This window comes from Perissodus microlepis, chromosome 5, assembly GCF_051167445.1.
Source record: "Perissodus microlepis isolate ML-2025 ecotype Zambia chromosome 5, ASM5116744v1, whole genome shotgun sequence".
Lineage (NCBI taxonomy): Eukaryota > Metazoa > Chordata > Actinopteri > Cichliformes > Cichlidae > Perissodus > Perissodus microlepis.
The window spans coordinates 8,304,096-8,328,280 of NC_140465.1; the positions used below are offsets into that span (position 1 = coordinate 8,304,096).

Below are 24,185 nucleotides of genomic sequence, written 5' to 3' on the forward strand. Positions count from 1 at the left end.
TCCTACCTTTATGTTACATCTCATAATTTTGAAAAGTCTGCACTGAATATACCAGCACTTTTCCGTGGGCAGAAACTTACAAAACACAGGGGTCAGGGAGCAGCAGGAGTAACGGTTAATTCAAACACAGAGCCCAGTAAGGTGAATCCCGCAACAACTGAAGCATTTCCAATCAAGAAAGGGAACCAGCAATTACCGGCAGAGCACCCAGAGAGGGTGTTGAGGGAATTCAAGTATTTTCTAAGCTCTAAATCAGCACTTTAATATCTAATTGCGTTACAGTATTTCTGTGACTCTCTTTAACAGTTTCAATTTCAAACTCGTTTGGGGGGGGGGGGGGGGGGGGGGTGCGTAACATGTTTAATTATTATTAACTATGTTGGCAAGTTTTCACAGTTTTCTATTGCTATTTTTAGTAAAGGATTCTATGATTTAAAAAATCCTCCAGCACTCATTGTCGGCTAATGATAAATATTTTGACGATATCTTTTGAAGTAATAATATTTTATATAACACAGAAAGAGGCAAGGCAGGCATCATAAAATCATGCACTTTTTAATTGTGGTCCACTTTCTTAATAAAAAGTAATGGAAGATTTTATTTTATCTTGTTTATTTGTATTTCTCTCTGCTTGCTTTATTACAAAAGTCACTACACATCACTGCTACACATTAAAGGTTTTATTTGCAGCTGAGGTGTTATAATTATTGTAGAGTTCAAAGGAAAAATGATTTTTTTCTTTGTAATCTTCTCTCCGCACAGTAAAGTCAGGAGCAGCAAACCCAAGACCAAGACCATGACAAGCCGAGCTGTTTCTGAATTTTCATGGTTCGCTGCGGTTAGCATGTGTATTTTTGTTTATGGCCAAATGCAAAATTGTGTCTGAAGTCAAAAATTCCCAATCCTTCTTCAAACACTTCACAGACTTCAATCAGCTTTTTACGTGTCTTTAATTATCTCAAACCTCAACTCTAACTCTTCTCAGTAACCTTCATAGCAAATCAGACACAAATCAAACAGATCAAACACAAAAGAGAAAGCTGTTACACACAATTAATAAATTCACTAGTTTAACAAGAAATGTATCTCTGCGTCATATGAAACTGGTAATGAAAAAGAGATTAGGGATCGTCACAAATATAACAGTGTATCAAGCACATGACTCAGAGTTTTAGAATTTAAGGCCAGGCATCTAATAACCTCAGTCTAGTCCCTCCTATCACTCCAACTCATTCAAAAAGACATCAATAACCAGACAACAACAGCATTTATTCCACAAGGACCTAAACTCAAGCAAACTAAAAGCCATACATGATGCTCAGTGGCAACACACTAAAAAGTCTTCTAACTGTTGTACTTTTTAAATAAAGTTATGCAGCAGCAAATGCTTATCAATATTCCTATCAATCTGGGAACACATTCACTAGTTTTGGGGTGCCCGAGAATTTGGGCTTTTTTTTAAATCAAGTCTTCCTATTTCTTTAAAAAAGCTAAATCAAAACTAAATTAATTCCAAACAAACCCAACGGTTTCCAGACTTCATCAGACTAGTTTCCTCATTTGCTCTCCATGCATAATGCTTAACACAACCAGAACTTGCTCAAAACGACTCAACACTAGAATTGGGGCAAAAAGTGGACCACTTAAAAACCATCATATACACACAACCGTGTTGTTATTCATTCAGAAAAGCCTTTAATCTTACTGAGTTGTGACTTGGTGCTCCAATAAGGAAAAACCACCTGTTTACACCCTCGGTTATGGACAAAGCATTTCACGGCTGGCTGGAGTGTGGGATACGGTCTTTCAACAATTTGTATATAGATAAGAGGTTTGTTTCTTTTGAAGCGCTGTCTCAAAAAGTTTTAATTGATTTCAGTTTTTTAGATATTTTCAAATTAGATGTTTTGTCTCATCTAATTCTGAGTGTTTCCCTATGCACCCTTCCACTTCTCTGCTGGACCTGATAATTAAAAACAAAACGGACTCGAAAAAGATCATTGGTAAAATGTATACAGTGTTTAATGACCACAAGCTGACTAGCTTAGAGGGCCTTAAGCATAGATGGGAAGGGGAACTAGGAGAAACAATACCAGAGACAACTTGGCTACAGGTTTCAATGAATATCTCCAACTCATCAGTGTCTCTTAGACGATCTCTTATACATTTTAAGGTTGTACATCATCTCCACTGATTTGGACCCCACATGCAGCCTGGGTAAGACAGCTCCAGCCACTCTGCTGCACATGTTTTACATGTTTTACACAAGTTACATGGATGGAGCTCAACCTTTGAGACTAACTCCAAAATAACAGGACAAACGATCCACCCAACCCCTCTGATTTAAATGTTTGGTGTGATTCCCTCTGAAGCATCCCTGAATAAACTTGCTCTATCACCTCTCTGCTGGCCAGAAGACTTATTCTCACCAAGTGGAAGGACCCTCGGCCCCCAACATTTGGCCTGTGGATTAGAGACGTGATGTTCATCTAAGGAAGATTAAGTTCACCATCAGAGGGTGTGCTGGAAAATTTCATCCTTCCTGGCAACCGGTCATTAGTTATATTGACAAAATGTCATCCTGTGATATGGAATCATGATTCTGTTATGTTGAATGTATATAGCCCAGTGGCCCATTGTCTTACATGCCTATAGTTTTGTGTATACTCTGCGTATATATCACTATTTTATTTTTCACTTGAGATCTGTTATTGAGAGGTGGGAGCAATGTTGTACATTTATCGGTATATGCTTATGTGTTTAACTGTTGGAAAAATAATTTTAATAAACTACCTGGATCAAAAAAAAAGTGGACCACAAATGGAAACTTCTTTTATCATTATTTTCCCCATTCCCCATAGACTCTATAGATTTATGTGACGGTATCTGCCTGAGTAATACCCTCTATATCACATGATAGTAAATCTTGTGAAAACATAAGTAGTGTTGTGTTTCGCTAATTTAGCACCTTTAATACCTGAGAAATGGAGACGCTTAAAGGACTGTGCTCATTGATTGGCAACACTGCCTCCAGTGGTTAAAAACAGTATTAAAGAATAGCTCTCTGCATCAACATAAGTCATGAGGATGCCTATGGTATGAGAATCCTAACATATTGAGAAATGTGATTTTATTTTATTTTTAAACCAAAAGAAATGGAATCAGCAAGACTGTGGATGAAATCCCTTGATATATTCAAGAAATCCTGAGAGAAAACAGTGGCTCTCTCTGTGTCTACTAGTGTTTTTAAAAAGGAATCATACTACTTATTAATCCAGTGCAGATACCTTGGGGCCAGCAACCACAACACTGCATGCTTGCTGACTGGACTCGCATAAATATTCTCTTTGCAAAACTAGGAATGTAAAGCAGTAGTGGAAAATGCCTAAACAGCATTTTCTAGAGATGAACATACGGTATAAAATATAAATTTCCTATCCATGAAGCAACCATTTGTATTGTCACTTTGTGACGCAGGGTAGTAGGGAAAATGAGAACCTTCTTACTATGTAAGAAGGAAATTTGTCTTCTGCAGCTTCTGATATCCAATCTAAATGAACAAGGCTCAGCTGAGAAAACTGTGAAGAGAAAACTTTGTGCTCACTTCACTTCCTTTTCTTAACTGAAGCACAACACTGACTTGTGCAGTCAGTGAGAGGAGCTGACCTTTTTTGGGTCCCTCTCTTTCTCTCACTCTCAGTACATTGTATATCAATGCTGTGGCTCAGTAAAATTGCGCTGCAAAGATGAAAGGAAAGTTCTGCAGGGATGGTGGTTTAAATGGAGGACATTCTGAGTAGGTTTAGCAGACAGAAAAAGGCCAAAACATGTCCGAAAAATACATTATGCTAGGAAATATTTACGTTCAGCAAGTAGCCACAGTCGTGACATTCTAGGAAAAATGCACATGAGAAGAAAAGAGTGGGCACACAATTTTGAGAAATGAATTGCATGAAGTAATCCAGAAAATTAACCTTTGCGGTTTTTGAAAATGTTTATCTTGAGCCTGCAAAGCCATAAGAAGCACAAGGGAGAACATACGCAAAAAATTCAACACCAGATAATGTAATTCTTCAAAGAACTCATGAAGCAATGTAATGGAAGAAGAACTTGTCAAGCACTTGAAGCAGAAATAGCAGGATGCTTGCCATATCACATAACAGAGGCTGCATAATGGGTCCATTTCAATCGACCGGCATCAGCAACATTCAAGCATTATCGCCCCGTGTTCTGACTGTTATCTGCCTCTGGGGAGCACTACTCAATGGCTCTTAATGCTTTATGTGCCACTGTGTGCTGTGACTCTGCTGTGGGCCCACCTCGGGACACAGTGCTATATCACCAAGGAATTTCTGCTAGTGCTGTGAGGATTTACAGGACAGAAGATGGATAGTGAAAAAAGATGGAGGCTTATTAAGAAAGTGCAATACCTCCTTCAGCCAGGCAAGGCCATCAGGAAATGAGTCGTTTTAGTTCTTTGTGCTTGATGAAACTCTTGCAGTGCCTGGAAAAGCCAGGGATTAGACTAAAGGCAGTGCTGAAAGGGCTTTTTGAAGCACGTAAGGGGGGGATTATTTTAGCTACTACTGGGATATAATGCAGGGTTACTCCACAGGGAAGTAGTTGGTATAGTTAGCTTACTTAAGTGAGCCATTTTTCCTTGTTTTTAAGAAATGTTTCACTTCATGTTTAGTTGTTGACTCTCTGTGCGGCGTTCTTTCACACCCTTACTCCCCCTCTGCCTCAGTAGCTACTAAATGAGGATGCACAGTAAAGATCAGATCCCATACATTACGCTTGTGCTGACTGTAGGCCATTACATACTTCACTGAAGCGAACCCAAGCAGTGCTAAACTGCAACAGTTATGCACAAACCACATTTTACACACATAACTGCTCATCTTATATAAGAATAACAGCATAACACATGATTGAAAACCGTGTCATATCTTTTTAATATCACACATTTCTCATTTGAAAACATTTTTCAGGATCAAGAAATATAAAAAGCTTTTATGTCGCACCTAAGACAAAAAAATTAGACTAATATACTAATAAGATACCCTTGGACAAACAGAGAGGTTTCACTCAAACAGCAGGAAAGTTCCCATTCTCCATTTAGCCTTCTTCTACAGCTGAGAGATCACAGGCACGCTTTGAGGGTAACCCAGAGATAGCCACCAAAATGTGGCAGATGGAAACCAAAGGATAAACCGTTACATGCAGTTAGCTGCGTTTGACTGGTTAAATGTGACATAGTTGAACACTGGTGTGCCACCGTATTATTAAAGAAGCCAAAGCGCAGCCAGTGTGGCATATCAGACCTTGAAGGAAACACACTGTAGCTTTATAATGTTTCACTGAAGCTCTGCAGTCACAGTCCGATCATTTACTATTAATGCTCTTCTGAAGATTTTAGGTAGCAAACATAACCAAGAGAACATATGAATAAGTGGTCAAAATTCATCTTTCACACAAATACCATCCATGCTGAGTCCCTCAAGCACACTACTTGAGTGTTTTGGGCAAACTACTAATTCTGTTTTGACAAGGCTAAGATAAAATATCATCTCTTTCTCGGTCTCTCATTATCTCTCCATTCTCTGTGTTCCTAAAGACTGGTTGGAGCCTGAGTCTAAAAAGACGCGTCTCTCTAGGTTTTTGGAAATAAACATTCTTGACCTTCGTTTTCTTTCATCCTCACTGATCTCCTCCTGGGATTGCCCAAAAGACTGCGAGAGCACTTTGCTTTCAGCTAAAAAGAGACAATAAGGGCAGCACAGATGGGCACAGTGACAATTGTGTAAGTCTTAATAAAGCCTCCTTCTGAGCAGAAAGGTTCTATTGCACCTTTCTGCAATAGAACCTTTGCAGAAAGGTGCAAGGAAATTATTCTTTTTGCAGTGAAAGCTAATAGAAAGCACATCTGTAATAGCTAATAGAAAGCACATCTGTTGGATTGCAGCAAGTCAGGTCTGAAAGCCCTCAACTTTAGCTGTGCCAAAACAATGGACAACTAATGGGCTTATAAATAACACTTTGGCTACAGTTAACTTTGAGTTTCAGTAAGGATGTATCGACTCCTTCATGTTTTCACGACTTTCAAACAATGATTTCAAAATTCTTTTCAAATCCTACCTTCACTGAGATTCACACAGTCTGTCAGCGTCAGGCGATGGGATTGGTTACTATGGGGGATATAATACGCAGAACCTCTGTAGCTTCTGTTGTGTAATTGTTGTATTTGCATCTGTACTACAAAGACCATGGTGCTCTTCGATTCATTCCTGACTAACAGTAGAACAATATAAAGCACTGAAACAGAGAGCACATTTTCCAGTCCTAAGCAGTGTCTACAGACATTCAATTCAGCATTTCACAACCTGTCTTTGTAACTCACATCGATAACTGTATCAACATTTTTACTAACCCAGGTGTTGTCTAATCTTATGCTCCTTGTTATGCCGACCTGTGGCATACACTGTATTCTGTTTCTGTTTATGATGACATCATATACGTGTCACGTGTTAAACACAATCTCAGAGGTCAGACGAGTGCTATATTAAAAAAATGACCAACAATTGCTTTGTAAATCTCACCTGTCACGTCTGCTTTCTAAGTGAAACGTTACTAATTCAAAAAAGAAACCTGACTTTACTTGCAGGTGTGAAGTTTTGAAGGTGCAATAATAATTTTAAGCAACACCAAGACTGTGAAGCAGCTACTTTTCAAGTCGGGTGTAGACACATAAAACAAAAGGATGTGTCGGCTGTGAAGGGTGAACAGGTGTATGAAAGCTACAGGAAGTAAATCATTAAAATGACATGAAGGCAGTCCAGCCGTGGTACTCTAACTCAAAACCTATGTGCAATTTTACCCTTGTAGCTGTTATGAATTAAAGATACAGGCAAATATAGACACTGCACTGAAATCATTTGCTATCCATTAATGTAAAGCTGCCCAACTCTAAGTGAACTTTTATAAACAGTTTCAGCTAAGAGCCGAGACAATCCATTAGTGTGGAGAGGCCAGCAGACGCGGTGGAATACTGATGGTATGCAATAAATCTACATCGGCAGTAAGTGACCCCGGTAGTGCCTCTGTTATAGAGGCCAGAATAATAGCTGCTACTATTCCCAGAAAAATGGGCCAACCAAGATGGAAACCAGTTCAAAGGTATTTTACAGTATACAGTTCAAGCCGCATTAACTGAGTGGCATATGAGTGCATTCATAAAAGAACTTCTCCAAAACTCACTTGGAAGAGCATCAGCAACATCTGCCTCATTACTGCACTGCACAAGAATTACATCTTTTTTTTCTTTCATTTTGATTAAGGGAAATGAATTCTTAGAAATGTTGACCAAAAAAAAAAGTTTGCATGCTATGTCTCTGAGGCTTTTTACTGCACTAATTAAAATTGCAAGGCAGCGTATAAATCTTGCTGTTTCAACCTTTAGAGAGCTAGCTGAAGAACATGGACGAGAGAGCTCTATAACAAGAGGAGGAAGGCAGGGTAATAACAGCAGACAGGGAACACAGGAAGGGACTGGAAGTTGCATTAATCCGCAGCATGTGTAGAGCAGGGTTAGAATAAAAAGATAGTGGCAAAGGTTTTAAAAAGCCGGCGAATTCACAATTGAATTCATTATTCATGGCTGGCAGTCTCATTTTACACAGTGTGTCTCACTGGGCCTGTGATCCGTGTGTTTCTTGTATCGAGGAATCTCTGTGTCCTGGGGCACTTGCTAAACAGTGTGCTAGGAGCAGAAGCATGGCAGGTCTGGCAGTACAATAATAATTACAAGCCTTCTCTACTCAGCCCTCTTTTAATCCTAGTTCAGTACACAATACTGCTCACGGTGTCTGCATCAGTCTCACACAGGGCCAGTCTCTCCAGATCCACTACATCTCTCGTTTGTTTGCGTAGCATCACAGAGGAATGAAAAGTTTTTGAGGGTTTATTGAAGGCCCTGGATCCTAATCACTCCGTCACCTTTAAAGTAGAGATGGACTGATCCGATATTACGTACCGGTATCAGTCCGATACTGACGTAAATTACTGGATCGGATATCGGAGAGAAATAAAAAATGTAATCAATCCATTAAATATCAAAAAAGCACCTCACAAAACGCGTCGGAGCAGTATGCATCACGTGATAGAGCGGCTGTGTGTATTTGGAGCCTCGCTACCAAACAAGCATTTCATCTCTGAGGAAGTTATCCCAGAGAGAAGTAAAACAAGTGTGTAAGTTCATCTCTGAATGTTTGTAAAGCATTCCCGCGTTAAGCTTAACAACCGATATATGGAGCGACTGCCTCTCTCTCTCTCTCCTGCTGCTACTTCCATCATGAAACTGATTAATGATCAGCTGATCGGCTTTTCTGTCGACTCCGTCTCTCTTCTTTGTTTTTGGCCCACTTTGCACCAGAAAGAGGAAACCAGCGGCTGAACAACAGCAGCACGTTTAACCTTGATAAGCTGTTGTTAGAATTTATTTAATATTACTTTCTACACCAGGATCCTTTTCTACGTAGCTGACGGCTGGTAACTGTGCAGGGGCGGATCTTTAGTTTAGCCAGGGGGGCCGATAGGGCATTAACAGGGAAAAGGGGGGGCACAAAGACATACTTTTCTTTCTTATTCTCATTTAAAATGTCTAGCTTTTAATAAATGATTATTTGAATCTTACACCCAAAGTTTTAATCTTATGTAAAATATATAGAAGTCCATTACTGTGTATAGTAACTGTTAAGTCTAATATACCCTAGTAAGCTATACTACTTTTTCCTTTGGGAAGATACCATCTGTGCAGTCTGCAATTCTGTTGAAGAAAGATGTTGAATCTATTTAATTATTCTTGATTTATTGATTTATTGATTGATTGATTGATTTAATTTATTTCTGTGCAATTTTTTTCACACTGCATCAAATTAAAGTTGATTATGTCAATTAAGCATCATGAGGTGGAGGGTGGGGGGTGGTTCCCTATTTTTTTTTTTTGCTGGGAGTTTGCAACCCTATTAGTTAGGTTGCTTAATATTTCTGCTAAGTACTCTTTAAAATACCAGAATAGGAAGGATGGCATAGGTTTAAGTTTATCTGATTGATCAGTATTGCTGAACTATGAAATATTTTGGGTGCAGTGTATTTTTTACATACAGGTATAACTAATAGCTTTAGTGTTGTTGTTTATTTAAACCTGAGTATGAACTTATACAAAATGCAGCAAGATATTAAAAAAAAAACAGTTTTATTGATTAAAAAACACACTATATCGGATTCATATAGGTATCGGCAGATATCCAAATTTATGATATCGGTATCGGACATAAAAAAGTGGTATTGTGCCATCTCTACTTTAAAGAATAGGTGACGATGTGCTTTCATTCATTCAAAACAAAAGCTGTGCATCTGACTCACACTGCTGCATTCTTCTCTGAATGAGAACACTTTGCAGCGGCTTCATCAGCACAAGAGTACGCGCACTTTTGCACTTCACTTCCTTCCCACTTCCTTCTGTCATCCTGTGCCATCGCTCTCTCGCAGCCACGCTTCATGGCGAAACACTTTAAGCAAACAACAGCACGAGCTTAACTTTGCACCTTACAAGAGTCACATGACAAATCAGAGTACAGTTGCTTCTTACGGCAGCTTCTAGAGAGGAAGTGAGACAACAGGACTGTGTCACATACAGCAAAGAGTCACAGTTATATGGTCAATGTATTTCCAACCCTTCCAGGACCGGCAAACAACCCTTTTTACATCTGATGCCCACCATGTACAAAAGAAGCACATCCATCATGACACAGTATAGACCATTTTGTTGTTGTTGAATACAAGAGAAACTGTTATACTCATGATACATGTTCATTTACAAGTGTGATAAACTTTTGAAGTGTTTTAATACTCAGTGAAAACTATAAAGAATTTTTAAATAGGCCAGCTTTGAATTAAAAGTAATTTAACCATATTTCCCTAAAAAGTGGGAACCTATTTAGAATGTACTTAGAATTAGAGATGGCACGATACCACTTTTTTATGTCCGATACCGATATCATAAATTTGGATATCTGCCGATACCCATATGAATCTGATATAGTGTGTTTTTTAATCAATAAAATGTTTTTTTTAATATCTTGCTGCATTTTGTATAAGTTCATATTCAGATTTAAATAAACAACAACACTAAAGCCATTCTGTTATACCTGTATGTAAAAAATACACTGCACCCAAAATATTTTAGTAGTATAGCTTACTAGGGTATATTAGACTTAACAGTTACTATATACAGTAATGGACTTCTATATATTTTACATAAGAATAAAACTTTGGTTGTAAGATTCAAATAATCATTTATTAAAAGCTAGACATTTTAAATGAGAATAAGAAAGAAAAGTATGTCTTTGTGCCCCCTTTTCCCTGTTAATGCCCTATCGGCCCCCCTGGCTAAACTAAAGATCCGCCCCTGCACAGTTACCAGCCGTCAGCTACATAGAAAAAGATCCTGGTCTACAAAGTAATATTAAATAAATTCTAACAACAGCTTATCAAGGTTAAACGTGCTGCTGTTGTTCAGCCGCTGGTTTCCTCTTTCTGGTGCAAAGTGGGCCAAAAACAAAGAAGAAAGACGGACTTGCGACAGAAAAGCCGATCAGCTGATCATTAATCAGTTTCATGATTGAAGTAGCAGCAGGAGAGGGAGAGAGAGAAGAGGCAGTCGCTCCATATATCGGTTGTTATCTCTCTGGGATAACTTCCTCGGAGATGAAATGCCGGTTTGGTAGCGAGGCTACAAATACACACAGCAGCTCTATCACGTGAGCACACTGCTCCCACATGCTACGGTTATGAGCCGAGTTACGCCGTGTCGCAAGTTTTGTGAGGTGCTTTTTTGATATTTAATGGATCGGATTACATTTTTTATTTCTCTCCGATATCCGATCCAGTTATTTACGTCAGTATCGGACCGATACCGATACGTAATATCGGATCGGTCCAGCTCTACTTAGAATGCAATACCTATTTTACTATATTTAAAGTCTGCACAGTTATGTGCATACTACAGTAAGGTTTGCGCCAGCCCTCATTTCTTTATTTTTTGTTAGGACAATGGGAAATAGGTGGAGCACTTCATTAAAATGTGCAAACATTCAAGGAAATGCAGCATATAGGCCAAAAACAGTTTGGACAGTTCTAAAAAGGTTGAAAGTCAATATTAGGCATGACCACTTTTATTCTTCAGCAGAGCCTGAACTCTCTTAGACAGTTTTCTTGTCAGTGCATTAAGTAGCTTTCAGGAATATTTCTTCGAGCCCCTTGAAGAACACACAAAGCTCTTCTTTGGATGCTGACTTCAATAATGATCAGGTTCAGGTTCTGGGGAGGCCATCCATGATTAATAGTGTTTTATTGTGTTTTTTTTTTTTACATTGGCAGTGTGTTTGAGATCATTCAAGAATGTTAAATGAATTAGTTGCATATCAGATGCTTTCCACATGGTAAATCAAAAGATTCTGTGTTCATAATTCCATCAATTTCGATCTCCAACACCAACCGGGTGAAATGCCTCCCCAAACCATGACAGAGCCTCCAACACGTTTTGTTGAAGGCTGTAGACAATGTGGTAACTCTCTCCTGACCTCCTCCATACATATTTACAACAAGTTGAACCAAAAACTTCAAATTTGGATGTGTTGCTGCCACAACTTTTCAGTCAAGTTCTTGTGTAATTTGGCATATCTCACTTTTTTCCCCTTGTTCACCTCATTTGAATGGTTCTTTGCAGCCACCTTTTGCAGGCCATTTCAGTAGCCTTAATCTTGACCTATAAAAAATGGACAGGTAAAAAAGAGCCAAAGACAAACAAGCTTCAGAAACCCTGAAAAAATGTTGCTCAAGACCACTTTTTAAAAATTATAAGAAACTCTGACTCCTTTGGAACAAATTATAATGAAATGAGGGGGTGGCTCAAGACTTTTGTACAATGTTATATATTCTACTAGAAAATGTAGAACTGTCTCTTGCAGGTGTAGTTTCTCTAGTGAAACTAGCTAAATGAAACTGCAAAGTAGTGAGAGTTGTGTTGATGGCAGCTGTTCCAATAAAGCATACAGCTAAAAATGCTGATAAAAGCTGATAAAACTGATTATATCTCTATTATGCGTATGTAAATGACAAAGAGTTAGATATCATACATAAAAAAATTAACTTCTATATCTACGTCCTACTGAGAGGATCAAACTGTATTATTAGAAATGCAATCCAAATGTTCACTTTTGACATCCAATATGAGTGTACGGTATGCACAATAGTCTTCAGGTAACATGGCTCATAAGCACATTCCCTATGGACAGAGTGCGTGAGAAACAATGTTGGCTTGTTTTTGATGAAACAGCTGCAGACAATCCAACCTGAAGGAGAATAGTTTGTTTGTATACATATGAGTGCATACCTGAATACACACCTGCCATTGTGCAATGCACGGTGAAACCATATAGTGCAATGCTCTATGAGAATTTGTGTCCTTTCGGATTTCCATTGGAGACAGCCACAATTTCTAATTTTAGCCCAAGAAATGTCTCTGCTGTCAACACTCCTGTACCTTTATGTCACTTGTAATTCAATACACAAAAGTATTGTGAGTGTAACGAATCACAACATATTGTATGTCTTCTCCGGCTGTACTCTTTGTAGATACACATCAAAGATTATAAGAAGAATACAAGTTTGGGGAGAATTTAAGGTTGAAAGGCTAATGCAAGAGTCTTAGCAATACTATCACAAATGATTGGTGATGTCTAACATTGGTGCAGAAAACAGATGTGCCTGAATATGCACACAAATCTGCACAAAGTAGATTCACAAGAAGATGCGACAGTCAGGGACAGTTTTGACTACCAATTCATTTCCAAAATAACTATAAAGATACTGGCTGTCGCCCATGCTAGCCCTCAGCCTTCTAGTAAATGCACTTATGGTATACATTTTAAAATCTTAGGTGCCTCTTTCTTGAGTTATCGTGTTCATAAGGTTTTCAGAAAACATGACCTTGATCATCAAGATTTGGACTCGTCCAAGATTTTTAGTAGATGTTCCCATGGCATCATTTTGAAAATGCTTGAAACTGACACCGAGTTTCAAGCATTTTCACGGTGTCCATGCCTGGTGATGTGACAGCAATACCCCATTAGACTTTTATGGCTGACGGGTCACAGTGGAAGGAATTAAGAACCCTAACGTGATTTGTCTCGGGGGGCAACAGCCTATTTTTGAAAGGGTTTCCAGTCCAGCCACTTGGTATCTGATGCAAAACCTCTAGCAAGATTTTCATTGAACCAAAACCTGCTTAAACATCAGTCGTCAGTAAAACTAAAGTCATTAATAGGACAACGAATGTAAACCACAACACTCCCAGTACCAAAGATGTTGCCTGCAGATGTCAGCATATTCATATATATTTAAACACACATTCATGTAAGCACTTTTTTTCTACCTACCTAAGCACTTTCTAACATTCCCGACACTCACTAACACTCCGATGGATTCACTGAGGGCAACTTGTCTTGCCTTGACAAGGATACTTGTCTTGTCCAAACATACTTCACCATCCAGACTGGAGTAAACAAGGAACTGATCCACCGACCTTCTGACTGGCAGAAGCTGTACTCTACCTCCTGACTCCTGCACCCTTAAAGATATCATAAGCTATGATTGCTGTATGATTTCCATTAAAACAAAAGTTATACCACTTAAATTATTTATTAGAGGATAATCATCCATCAATCCATCCATCCATAATCATGCAAAAGTTAAATTACATGAGATTAATAATCATGACTGCCAATTCCAAACAAATTAACTTTAATAAAGCTGTAGTGCCTTTTGGAGACTCATTGGGAGATTTCTCCTCTCCTCAACTTCTCCTCTACAACACCCAAGTCTTTACTAAGCCAACCTCATTAACTGCTTTGCTCCTGCAAGCTGCTTCATGGGACAGACACTTTAATTGCTACCCATAAAATCGACATTACATGAAAAATATCATCTAGAAGCAGTGATAAATAAAGTGGACTTGTTTTTAATGTCGAGCTAACACTAATTGAAAGTCCCCTTAGAGTGCTGACTGTGAAATTAACAGAGCAAAAGAGACACAAATTATGAACAGTAAATTTATGATAGGACATGAATAAAACTGACCGGACGAGACTGTAAATTGGTCACATTTAGAGCAAACAACTGTTAAAAAAGAAGAAGAAAAAAGAAAAGAAAGAAAACAGTGGAAAAAATAACTTTCTATGACAAACACAGCAAAAAATCAACTTCAGGCTGATATTCATGACATTTCTTTTTCTACATAATATTGTTTTGTTTGGCAACATAAAAGGTAGATTAAAGTCACAATGAAGCCACAATTAAATAGCATTATATTAACACAGCCAGGTAGTCAGTTGTATGTTTCATAACGCTGCTCCTGCTACATGGCTTCCTTCAAAAAAAGGAGAATGTTGATCAGTTATGAGAGACTTCTTAAAAACCTCAAATAGCAGTTCCTTTTCTTGAAGTTGGATATGTAACAGATCAAATTAGCTGAATGAAAAACTGCTATTTCTTTGGCCCAGAACCCAACACACTGTATGCCCCGTCTTACTCTCGTAGTCTCAAGATCCATCAAGTCATCACCAGGAGCGACAGCCACCCCTGACTCTAATCTCATCCTTTTGCTAAATCTACTTTCACCTGTCTTCAGGAAGAAGAAATGCTAAAACCAAGAATGTCAGTACTTTATGAACTCTAGGAGTTCCAGCAGCTGATTTGTTTTTCCATCAAAACTGAAGCTTTTTATAAAAAAAATAAATAAAACAAAACTTCAGTTTTAGCCTGTATACAGTATAACAAGATGGTGCATACAGTCCATGGAAAGACAGTACAGACATGCATATATAAGCACCCTGCCTGGGGCAGCACAGACACAAGTGAAGATACATCTGCAGGAATTAAAAAATGCTTCTAAATGACTGGATAATTTTCTCTTAACCTGAGGCTTAATGAATCTGCCTGATAAATTGACAAGAGGGGGAAAATAAAGAGAAGTGTGGGGAGAAATATGAGCAGCTGAATCGTTGCAGCCCTGAGCAGCCCTGAGTTCATTCAAAGGCTTAAAGCTAATAGTTCCACATTAAAGACATAGGAGTCCAACAAGAAAAATAAAACATCTTTTTTGTCCTACTTCACTAACAGCTCTTCAAGGCTAACCACCAGAAATCTATTTAATATCTGCTGAGACATTTCACTAAAGACTCAAACCGTCAATCTCATCATAGTACAAAAGGAAGAGTAGGGGGATCACCAAAGTCATTAAGGGTGATCTTTTAGGAACCAAGCCTTCCAGTTCAAGACAAATGTGCAAACGCAAATTAGCCTGGAGCCCTCCAGTTCAGTTTCAATTTCCAAGGGGTTTTCATCAACAGACAAAGACTAAAATACTCCTAGATACAACTTTATTAATGCACTGCACTACAATCCTGGACTGTACTGCTGGCATGTCTCTGTGACTGATATCATGGTCTTGATAAAAAGGGGAGGAAAAGCCCAATATTTCTTTTTGTCTTTTTTTTTTTAGCACAATCCAATTCTTTCCTGCACCACCCCGTGTCCTCTCACAATCTGCTGTTTCCTCTACTCAGTGTAAGGCGAGTAGTTTGGGTCTAATACTCTCATTAGTTCCTGCTCTATCTCTGCATAGCATTGCATGCTGGCTTCATCTTTTATTCTCTGTTCTCATTCAGTTTGAACAGCCCTGTTCTCCCATCTGGGAGCAGAGGATTCTTTTCCTCCCATTATATCATCCTTTCACTGAACTGGATAAACTGTAAATAGGAAGTTTAGAGCCTCTGACGGGGGGTGGGGAGTGCTGATGCTCCTCCTGCTACACCCAGAGCCTGATGGTTAAAACAAGGATGATCTGGAGGCTTTTGTGTTAAGTCCTGCACATCTGAAACTGAATGCCACATGACAGCGTGTTGCTCAAAGGCAACACGTGTGATGAGGATATGGGAATCTGCATGATTTAGAGTCATTATTATGAATTTGATGACAAAATAGCATCAATCCACAGAGAGTGCAGACACTGACATTAAAATATGCTCCTTAAAAATACATAAAGATCACATACCATCGTGATAATATATATATATATAGATATATGGCAAGATGATATATAGAAGCATGCTAAAAATAATACTGTATACAGCTGCAAAACAGGGCTAGGCTGTTAAGTGTTTGAATGCATCTGAGCAGTATGGATTTGTGTCTAACTGCCATAAATCAGCTCTGGTGAAATAGATTTAGGTATTCAGCTAAAAAAAGTGAGTCAGCAAAAACAGGAATGCTGCAGTGGGAAGTTTAACACTGTTGTGTAAAAGGAAAGCAATCTCATAGGTGTGAAATCGACGTGGCTCACTCATTTTCAGCAGGAAACCATCATCAAATCAGCACACACTGCAGTATAACGGATGAAAACCAACCCAGCGATAATGATTCAGTCTCATAAACAGGCCTCCCTCATTCTTCTAGAATTAACCAGTTTTAGATTTTGTTAGCTCTCCCTCCAAGTCCAGCCTTAAAAGCCATCCACATCTTCATTTAAATTCTCTTTAATTTGGAGAGAGCAAATAAAACTCAACAGCATAAAGAGGCTTTGTGGTCAGGGCACCATGCCGCTGCTTGTTAGAAGTGTGCTACTAGGTTCTTGGAGGGAATAGAAACTGATGGGGATGAGTGTTACAGAACTGTTGTTTTCTGAGGCTTTGGTGTGAAATCAAAGAGACGTTTCTAACGCTCGCTGCTTTGGAGAAAAGCCTAGAAATGGAACGGGGATATTATATCAGTTAATGATGACTATCTACAGCAAAACTCCTGCAGGGAGATGTTAAGTACAATAAGGACAGTCAGAGCATATCATTACATGAACGCTAAATGTTTACCACCTGAAATGGAATACACACAGCCTTCTAGTTAAGGTTTGAGGTTTTATTTCAGTCACGAACCATAAACTTTTTTCCCTTTATTGTCACACAGATGAACCTGCCAAATTTTTAAAAAGCATCTGGTTACAAAGGAAATAACTGTTCCAGTTTTCCTTCATTATTTAGGCTCAGAGTCAGTCAGCAGAGCACACTAGCTTTCACTAGTTTGACATTGCTTTTATTTGAGACACAAAAACAAGAGGACAGGAAGACAGATTTTGGCAGGGTGCTGTTGCTTTGATGATTCAGCTCACAATGAACTCTTTGCCAAATTGTCTGCTTGCTTTGTAACAATGTTTAGCTGGGTTGTGCATGTCATCCACATGGATGCCAGGACCCAAGCAGTATTTTGCATTGTGACAACAATACATGAATGCTGTCACGGTCTTGGGTCGGTGACCCAGTGTTTTTGAGTTTCTTGTGTCTCTGAGTTTTTGTATTATGCTCTTAGTTCTTTGTTGCCCCAGTTTATTCTATAGTCTAGTGTCTTAATTTGGCCTTCTTGTATTCTGTTTAGTTCTCTGAGTATTTAGTAGCTGCCCTCTGTGTCTCTTTGTTGTTGTTCTCTGTGTTTCTTAGTTGCTCTGTCTCCCCTAGTCTAGTTTGCGTCTGTGCTACTTCCTGTTTTACTTTGAAGGTCTGTGTCTCATGTGAGTGTATCCTACTTTGCTCCCTTGTCTCGTCAGTCCTGATTTCTCCCAGCTGTGCTCCCCTTCTGTGTCTCATTCCCCTCGTTATTTCCCAGTGTATTTGAGCCCTGTATTTCTCAGTGTCAGTGTCACGATCTCCCTCATGCTGTGTGTGATTCTCCCCGTGTCTCCTGGTGTACATTATAATTAGCTTTTCCCAGTTTAGTTTTGTGTTGTTTGTGATCTGTTTTCCAGCAATAAAGCTGTGCTTTTGAGTTCAAGTTCTGTCCCCGTGAGTTTGCATCTGGGTCCAATTCCTGCCTGCCACGCAGCCGAAACATGACAAATGCATTCCCTTGCTGCATGTTCTAAGGGTACTGTTGTTGTCTGGCATCCACATCCAGAGAATCTATAGCAAACGATTGATTTAGGAATGATTGTTGATGTTTTTGAAGACTTGTGAACCAAATACAAATACTTGTGCACCAAAAGGAAGCAATATTGATCAGTATCAGTCACAGTATCAGTTCCACTGTTCATACATAATTCGGTTAGAAATGGTTCATAGCCTACACATTTTAAGCATTTATGGTTTACAGCTAAAAAGATGATAGGGGGCCAGTGATTTCATGATGAAATTATATGCCATCCAGTATAGGTACATGTAAATGTATAAATTATGAGTGCAAGAATTTTAACTATTGTCTTGAACAATGCATAAATTCCACAGTCAGTGCTATAAGGAATAATATGTGGTTAATTAGCCAAAGAAATGAGAAACGCTGTGTGGGAGTGTGTAGCTCAACTCACAGTTTAATGGAGTGTAGGTTTCAACAGATGCTGATACAATTTTTTAGGGTAATTAAGGTAAGGTAATGTTAACCCTCTACAGTCTGAACCATGGAATAATTGCTAGAGAATTCAAATTTTGTTTAGTGAACCTTCTAATGAAATAATTACAATTCATATGTTATTGCTTGCAAGAAGACAAATGAGACCTTCACCTGGAGCACAATATGGGGTAAAGACCAAATTATTGTGTGATTGGGTGATCATTATGTGCAAGCAGATGCTACCACAGGTGATACCACTGTGGACTGTGTACGAATGGACGGACAACAGACGCGTGGCTATTTAATAATGATTAAAATCAATATACCTGGCAGCTACGATAGTTTTGTGCACAGACAGGCAAAATCGTTATAACAAAAATTAAATAAGTTCATTATTGTCCAGATAGCAAAAACTGTTTCTTAAAATTTCCTTTTAAAAAATCTTTACACTGATTTACATCTGGAATCCAGGAATCATCCAGGCAGCTCAAGGCAGAGGCCTTATTAGTATGCATGTACAGTACTTTGTTCTGACAGTCACATACTGTACACCCAACAAAACTACGCACAAAGGAAAGCATGCCTTTTTCAAACAGGCTGGTCTATGTGTACTTTCTGGTGGACAGTAGATTTTTCAGAATGGAGCTTGTGAGGATAATTTATCTCTACTGAAGATAAAAAGCGGGAAAGTTAGTAGTTCTTGCTCAGCAGTTATAAAAAAAAAATATGGCACGAGGGCCTAAGTGGCAAATTTGTTAAAGAGAGTTAGTAAATTACCACAAATTCAATAATTAGATCTGACATTGCTGCAGTCATAAATATGCAGAATGTCTGCCGAGGTCTTTAAAACATTGCCACAGAGCAGATTAATTCAACCTTCATGTCCTATTTGAGAGAAATCGCCTTTATGCTTGTGCAAAGACTGTTTGTTAAAATGCTTTTCTGCAGAGTCAGTAATCACTAGTGCAATGTAAACTAGGGATAATAACATTTTTGTCTTTGTCTGTAAAATATCAAAGATCCAGTTCGTAACACAGAAACCTACATACAGTGTAGTGTCTAAGTAAGTAGGTCGTTTTTGCAATGTACACCACAGCATCATCATATTTACCAGCTATTCTCTCTGGGGGGGCAGCAGGATGAGGAATGCATAATCTCCCTTGACAGAATGTTCATGAAAATTAGGATGGTGTCACTGCTGTATGCTTTTGGATGCTTAAAAAGAGAAGCAGGCTTGCACTGAACTTGTAGCTGCTTTACAAATGGCAGCTGAGTGGAGCAGCTACATTTCTCACTGTGCGCAGGTAAGCAGATGTTTGAGACACCGACTTTAAGAGAATTCAGTTGCAAACAGAATCACAGTGCTGTGGCTTACAAGTTCCACAAGAGCTTAAGTGCAGTCTCCATGGTTACATAGTACTCACATGGGTGAAATGGAACAGGAGCTCGATCTGTAAGAGATGACATATTCACGGTGGAGAAAGAACTTTGCCTTCTGGAGGGAACACACTCTAACACCTCAGACTGGGGTGAGTACGTGTTGAGACCCACCATATGGACCCAGTGAGGGATGATGAGCTGTGTCTCATATGGCCTTGATAGCCCCGGTGGAATCGCGCCTGCCCACCAGCCCAGGCCCACCTGGTCCTTGGCAGAGCCAAAAGCAAAACTCATTCTCTGCAGGCGATACTTCCTGTTGTACACAGACAAGCGCTGAGCCACCCAAGAAACGTCATTCAGTTTGCATTTCCGCCAATGCTTAAATTGTTCTAGGCATTCATGCATGTTTCACACCCACAGTGTGATCACATTTGTCTTTCTGAAAGGAGACGAGAGTGCACTCCAACCACGTCAGATCCAGCACAGCACTCCAACTTAGCCTTACTTATTTTATTGTATGTACTAACGGATGACCCAAAAAGGAAGTTCATTAGATCAAACATATCTGGAAAAACCTTGTTAATTTAAGCAGATTCCTCTTCCATTCTGTGTACACAAAAGTCTGCAGGTCTTGAAATGTGGAATTTCCGCACAGCATATTGATACAAAGCAACACAATGAGCAGTTAATTCACACCACATTAAACCTTTTATTCATTGTTGTTAAGTATTTGCTTCAATTTAACAATTCATAAAGTAAATGATCGCATTCATTTTATTAGCAAAAACCCATTCTTAAAATTTTCATTCATGAAGTGAGGCAGAGACTGAGCGAAACAGGCCTGTATGGTCAAATAGCTGCTAAGAAACCACTACTAAGGAAAAGCAGCAAGCAGAAGAGATTTGTTTGGGCCAAGAAACACAAGACATGAACATTAGATCAGTGGAAATCTGTGCTTTGGTCTGATGAATCCGAATTTGAGATGTTTGGTTCCATCCGCCGTGTTTTTGTGTGACACAGAAAAGGTGAACGGATGGCCTCTACATGCATGGAGGTGTGATGGTGTGATGGTGTGGTAGGAAGGCTGGCTAGCACAGCATCCTCCTATCCAGTTTGTGTTTAGTTGGATCATCATTTATTTTTTTTAACAGGAAAATGACCCCAAACACACCTGCAGGCTGTGTAAGGGCTATTTGACCAAGAAGGATAGTGATGGATCGCCACATGACTTGGCCTCCACAGTCACCTGACCTAAACCCAACCGAGATGGTCTGGGATGAGACGGATCGCAGAGTGAAGGCAAACGGGCCAACAAGTGCTCAGCATTTCTGGGAACTCCTTCAAGGCTGTTGGAAAACCATTTCAGGTGACGACCTCATGAAGCTCATCGAGAGAATGCCAAGAGTGTGCAAAGCAGTAATCAAAGCAAAGGGTGTTTATTCTGAAGAATCTAAAATATAAAACATGTTTAGAGTTATTTCACACTTTTTTGTTTACTACATAATTCCATATGTTTTCATTCATAGTTTTGATGCCTTCAGTGAGAATCTACAATGTAAATAGTCATAACAATAAAAATAAAGAAAAACCATTAAATGAGAATGTGTGTCCAAACCTTTGACTAGTAGTGTATATATATCGATAGGCTCATTATAGTAAGATAATAACTTAACTTGGTTAAAGCCTTGTTTACCCAACACTGTCACTAACAATGTCTTCATTGTACTTAATGTTAAATAAGAAGAGATTTTTGCCAAATACACTGAACACATATGCACACACAGACGGAGTAAATCTGTAACCTATGAGCTGATGATACAGTAACATAGTGCAACACACTTACTGGCTCAGAGGAGTCCTTTGTAAATGACTGGAAAAGCACTACTTCTACATGTGCTGGTTAAAAAAAACTCCTGTCTATTGCATTTGAAATTGATGGCACGACGTTAATTATAAGCAGATATAAACACATAACGGCAACTATGGGAAAGCAGCAGCACACTAATGCTTTGTTACATTGTATTGCAATTGTAATAACTTGCCCACTGAAATAGAGCAGACTCGATAACGCTCATGTAATGTGACTAAAAGCTTCTGAAGAGAGTTGCAAAAAGGCCCTTGAGGTTAAAGCACTTCTTCATCCGGTGGCACTTTTTTGAACATGTACGGCAGATTTAAGTATTCTCGTTGCTGTTGCTATGTATCAGAGTCCTTTAAAAGGATGCATGCTTCTTGACATGTGGCTCTCTTTTAATAATGCTCTCATGACGACAATGTTCCTGGCAGAAACAACATGCAACTGTTGAGGCACAACAAAGCCAGTCTGAAGTGACTGACTCATTTAACTCTATGATGGTTGGTGGCAAGTGAATGTATACGAATGTGTGCTGGGAAAACAGGAGCGGGTACACTAAAAACCCATGGGGTCAGTCCTCCTATGCTTGCTTGGCCTTTTTGGTATAAGTTAAGAACAGGCTAACTGCAAAAAAACCCTAGAAATGGTGCTTCTTTACCTCCCACGTGAATGAAGAAAGCCTACCTCTGAGGCCTTTCTCCAGTCAGTAGTAGCTGTCTGTACCTAAATATACTTTCCTCTCTTTTCTTGCTTGGTCTAGGCAGTGATACAGTTAATCTCCTCTCTGTGTGCTGCTGCGCTCCATAAGAAGAGAATGAAAGGGAGAGAAGCGTATATACACGCTGAGAAAACAAGCAGGGAGGAGTGGCGAGGGGCCAGGTGACTCAGAACATGTGACAGGGGGGTCATTGCGGTGGGAGGCAGTGAGATGAATGACTGAGGTGTGAATCCGAATCGCTAATGGAGGCATCCACCCCCACCAACTCCTCTCTTCCTGAAGTCTGCGATTAGCTCATCTCCAGCCTAATGTCAGGCTACAGGGCTTCATCTTTTGAGCCAGGCGTTTGAATATTCTTGCTTTAATGTGAGAATCTGCAAAATTTCCAGATCTTCTCTGTGGTATTTGTTTATGCAACAGAGAAAATGAGATAAAGTGCATTATTGGAAATTGTTCATTTCTGCTTTTCACGGGCTGTTTTGATGTACGACGGCTTGACCATTTTTCTTTATGTAAAATCTGAAACGCTTCCTTTTCACACTTCAGCAGCTAATCTGACCATTCACTCTGCCTGTTGTTAGTTGCCTTGGTTACACAGTCAGTGTGGTATCATAGTACAGTACCGATCCTGCTCAATGCAGAGAAGCGCACTGAGCAGAAGGGTGTGTGTTGCACGCAGCATATTACTAAAATTGGAAGACATTTTTTTTTCATCGTTTGGATGTCCGAGACGTTTGTTTATGTCACCAAACAGCGAGTAGAGATAAAATATTCATGTACATTACAGCGCAGATAAGTGCTTCTGTTGTTGCCTTTCGTGCAAGAAGAGCAGGAACAGTTGTTTTGAATGATTTTTTTATTAGATCTGCTCATTCAAGTCTACCACCTGCTCCCTCGGCTCAGTTTCCCTCCTCCCTTATCTGTAGTAGAGTGGGATTCATTCAATGTGAGATTTCTACTTCTTATTAAAGAAGAAGGTTGTCAAATTAGCAAAGGATACAAATTTGCTCATATATGGGACAGACTGAGACAAAACTACTGTCTGAAATCTTGGAATATGGTTGAATCCATCAGGATGTTATAATACAACAACATGTATGAAGGATAGATGGGTCTTTTGCAGTGATGATCTTAGAACTATCACCTAAATGTGCGGTCCTGTTTAGCATATCGAAACTTATTGTTGAGTTCGGCTCATTGTTTACCTAAACACACTGTTTTGGGCCATTGTTAGCAGTCCTACTGTTCCACTGTTCATAAACATCCAAATTTAGATTTACTTTAAACTTTTAAATGGAAAAACAAATATCTAATTGTAACGGGAAATAAACATAAACACAAGATCAACCCAAACCAATCTAATACCAGAGAAAGAGAACTGACTCCAGCTGGGATATGTGCTGTAGAGCCAGCAAGTTCGGGATATCCTGGGTTTTACTCAACCCAAAATTCACAGTCCCATTAAGCGGTGTCATGAGGGTGTTGTCAACGCTGTTTGTGAACCCAGGTGTTCTGAATCTAACTGTGAGAGGTGAAAGAGGCAAGTGTAGCTGTGTATTTCTCTCAAGAACTCAAAGCTATATGCTGCATACAAAGCCACGAGAGAAAACTGGCAAACTGTTCCATCAATAGGGCACAAGAAGAGCATCTAACAATAATCACACTTGTGTATTCCAGTGATTAAATATGTTGCTTTGATATATTCTTGTAGTGCGTAAGTCAGTTTTAGCCTCATTCTTTGTG

The 24,185-nt window shown here is 39.2% G+C and overlaps 1 protein-coding gene across 1 annotated transcript in view; it reads right to left on the bottom strand.

Moving 5' to 3' along the window:
• The window catches only part of LOC146386502 (caM kinase-like vesicle-associated protein), a 42,487-nt gene that overhangs the window by 11,375 nt on the left and 6,927 nt on the right, over positions 1–24,185 (bottom strand). The gene's annotated exons all lie outside the window — the stretch shown is intronic.